Source organism: Protobothrops mucrosquamatus, unplaced genomic scaffold (assembly GCF_001527695.2).
Source record: "Protobothrops mucrosquamatus isolate PMUCROS unplaced genomic scaffold, P.Mucros_1.0 scaffold982, whole genome shotgun sequence".
Classification (NCBI taxonomy): domain Eukaryota; kingdom Metazoa; phylum Chordata; class Lepidosauria; order Squamata; family Viperidae; genus Protobothrops; species Protobothrops mucrosquamatus.
This window is the reverse complement of record NW_015387222.1, coordinates 219,304-223,633: the sequence shown is the minus strand read 5'-3', so window position 1 is coordinate 223,633 and position 4,330 is coordinate 219,304.

The window sequence follows — 4,330 nt, the reverse complement described above, 5'->3', positions numbered from 1 at the left end:
TTAAAAAATGACTGTAATTAAACTAGACACAACTTCTAAAAAGATGAAGATGGATGTTCAACCACGAGCTATTGAGAATCGGTACAACTTTTTTACTAGCCTATTAAAATGGACAATGGGAGATTCTCCCCTGATTTATGCGTTACGGCAAGAAATGGAGGGAGTTTTATTTGTGGACTTAGAGGCCTTACTATGGAAACCCATTTGGAACAGAAAGAAAGCTAGAATAAGATATAAATATGGAATTTAAGATTACATTTATGGGTTGCAACAGCTTTATAGAGATGTGGATTGATTTGAATTTGGATTTTTAAAAGGTGTTTTTAGGATAAGATTTAGAATTTAATATTGAAATATAGTAAGAATATATCTTTTGGAATAATAGACCTTCCTTCTTTTCTCTTTCTTTTTCTTGGTCTCTTTTTGTTTCTTTCTATTATTTTTTTTCTTCTATTTTTCCTATGCTTTTTTATTATTAGATATGATAGCTAATTTGTGGAGCTATAATGATAAAAAGATTGTAATGATGAAAGAGATGAAATTAATAAATGAAGAATTACTGAATAAGAAATAGAATATAGTTGAGAAATGTAAGAATGTAATTATGGAAATAATATGCTTAAATAAGAGAAATTATGGACACCCGAATTGTAAATAATATTTTTGTTTAAGGCTAAGTTAGATATGGTATTTGGAAATTAATAAACCTAAAAACAGGGTTTGACTTACATCAATGAAAGGTTGTTGATAATTTCTATTGATTAATTGAATTCTTATTTAGGAATGTATTAATGAATTAATCTTACCTAGCAATGTATTAGTTTGACTATACTATTCTAATTGTTAGAGAGGGAAATTTTAAGGAGAATTATTTGAGCTATATATGTATGATGTTATTGTACCTAACTGATTACCCTATCTCCATGTTGTTTCTTAAGCTTTCTGGTGTAAAAAGGGAAAAATCAATAAAATTGTTTGGAAAAAAAAAGAAAAGAAAGAAACAGTGGTCTCATGTGCCTATACAGTTTGGATGAATGATCATATTATAGGAAAACTGCCTGGAGCTCAATTCCTTTCTCAGAGATGTGCATAATAATAGGAACTTTCATGGGCATGTTATATGTAATATGATTTTGCATCAATGCAGAATAAAGAAAGACATGAATGATTGTGGGAGATTACTGAGTCCATAGAGAGGCTAAGTTGGCAGTAGTAAGGATCACTGAAGGAACTTTTTCATATTCTTAATAGTATCTAATTTCTAGGATTTATAATCTATATCAATGTTTCTGAATCTTGGCAGCTTTAAAATATGTGGACTTTAAGATGGGGTATTCTGGGAGTTGATGTCCACCCACCTTAAAGTTGAAAAACACTGATCTAGATGTTTCCTCTGAGGGCATAGTAGAAAAGAAAAAAGAAAAAGAAAAAAAAGCACCTTTGAAAAAACCATGACCTGGAAGACTGAGAATCTCCATAGATATTTATGCATAGTAGAAAACAAACATGGTAAAATAAACAACCCACCAGGAGATTGCCTATTATCTTAGGAGGGAATATTTTCTTGCATCTTTTTTCAACAATTGCTGTAGAGCTGTTTGTGACCCACTACCAAATTCTTTTAAGTTGGAAACAGAAAGGATCCATATTTATCTTTGTTGAGTAAACTTCTAATATTATAGTTATAGAATAGATAGAAAATGGTAGAAATAGCCATTGCAAAGACAGTTCATTAACTATTTTACTATCATCATTTTGTTCTGACTTCCTGTAGGATTGTAGGAAAACACACAGATCTTGACATAGTTGCCATGCAGACCTAATCTTCATAAATTCCAGGTTGTCAGTCTCATTGGGTCTAAAGCAACCAAAATAGAAGTTGCTTTTTAATGCAATCCTGGAGTCAATTAAAATACAGCAATGCTGACATTTGCAGACTATAGATTGATTGAAGTGAAGAATGCCCATACAGCTTCTGACATAGAAACATTGTGTTTGGTGGCAGAGTGACATAGTCTAACAGGTCAGGTAATTATGAGAAAATCTATGATGTATCTGTTGCAATTGCTTAGCTTCTTCCCATTATCAGAGCCATCAAACAAAACATCACTCTCAGTTCTCCTGATGGATAAAGTAAGTGACATCCTTGGTCTGCTGATACAGAAGACATCTCAGGAGCTGCTGAATTAATTTGACAGTAAATAGGTAATAGCAACTGCTGTCTTTTTCACACTTATTATTATTTTTAATTACACCATAATGTATTTTGGCACTTTGGAGAAAAGCTGTAAAAGCCAGCCTCCATAATTAACAATTTACTCTTCTATCCTGCATGGAGACAGAAACACACAAACACAACAGCCCCAATTTTTATCTCTTCTAGCCTGGCTTCTATATTGTTTACTTGATTATTATTTTGTATGCAGACAATCTCATGTTGTTGTCTGAGGATCTGAATAATTTGGAGGAAATATTAGACAGATTATGTGATACAACAAGAGTATAGCTGTAAAACTGATGTAACAAAATCACAGCTAGTTGTATCTGAAATAGAAATGAAAAGAGGGATTGCAAGTTATGTATAAATGGCAAATAAGAACGGGGATGAGAAAAAGTCCAAGTACATAAATTTTGTAGCTTTGTAGATTGTTCACTGCAGATAAAAAATGATGGGAAAAATATTTGTAGAAAAGTAGTGGGTTATATGTTGACACTTACAAGGAGTGAATGTAAAAGAAGCAAAATAGCTGTGCTAAAGAGTGAGCTTCTGCCCCCAGTTTTGTATGTAAGGCAGAGTGAATATGTCAAAACAAAAAAAATCATAAAACTAAGTTGAATGTTATAGGAGTGGCCAATGTTGAAGTCTGTGTAATAACATTTATTTATTTATTTATTTATTTCTGAACTGCTCATGTCCCTCACAGATACAAAATACAATATCAAAATGAATAGGTACTGAATGATATATATATATATATATTGACCCTTTGAATCAATCTTGACTCTTGGCAACTACCTGCAGTTTTCTTGGCAAGATTTTGGGAAGTGGCTTGCCTTTGCCAACTCACACTCTCCCACTTTCTAGTATAGAAACCACTACAGTAAATTAGCTCTATTGAACAAATATAACTTGCATGCAAAAGCGAATGACCAAAGTATGTTGGGATTACTTAATCATAAATGGGAGGGGAAAATGACATTGCCATAGGTGTATACTATAGGCCACCCAACCAAATAGAGGAAAAAATAACAAAATAACAACAACAACAACAAAAGCTTCTTTTAACATGTAAAAAACAAGAAAAAGGTTAAGGAAATTAGTGAGTCCATTAGTGGGAGAAAGTGGCAAGAAGGTGACAAGCAACAAGGAGAAAGCAGAACGACTTAACTTGTTTTTTGTATCTGTCTTTACACAAAGGGAAAAAACAGATTAGAAACACAAGTTAAGATAGACAAGGAAATGATCAGTGAGCACCTGTCCACCCTACACGAGTTCAAATCACCAGGACCAGATGGACTACACCCCAGGGTTCTCAAGGAACTGGCAGATGCTATCTCAGAACCACTGAACTGTATTTTTCAAAGATCCTGGAGCACTGGGGAACTACCAGAGGACTGGAAAAGAGCTGATGTAGTTCCCATCTTCAAAAAAGGAAAAGAAATGGATCCAGGAAACTACAGACCTATCAACCTGACCTCAATACCTGGGAAGATTCTGGAAAAGATAATCAAGCAACAAATCACTGAACACCTAGAGACAAAGTCATTACCAAAAGCCAACATGGGTTTTTCAAAAACAGATCATGCCAGACAATTTTTTTAATTATGAATTATATTTGGAGTTTTTTTAAAAAAATATGTTTTATTCACTTTTTAACATAATCACCTTCATATTAGGTAAACAGTGTGTTGTCTGGGTTTACATTTAAGAAACATTCACTAACAGTTTGTTTCTATAATCTATAATCAACATAACTTTACTTGATTTCCTCTTTTTCCCATAATGTTCTCTTTTACCAATCTTAATTTAATACAATTCTTGTTGTTTTAATTAATGAAGATTAAGTATAAAAGTTTTCTAATATTTCTACAGATAATAATCACATCAATATAATATTCCTTTTCTATCTAGTCATTCTGGTTGTCTCATCACAGATCCTGTTTACAGTTCTTGTTTACATTTGTTTTCCCCACAATGTTCAAAACATTCTTACTGGTTAAGATTTTCTCAAAGTTAATTACATTTAAATATTTAAGTCTATTTTTTCTCATGTAAGCCAAACCAATACTTTTACCTTTCTTAAGGAATAAATAAGACTAAAAAAATAAA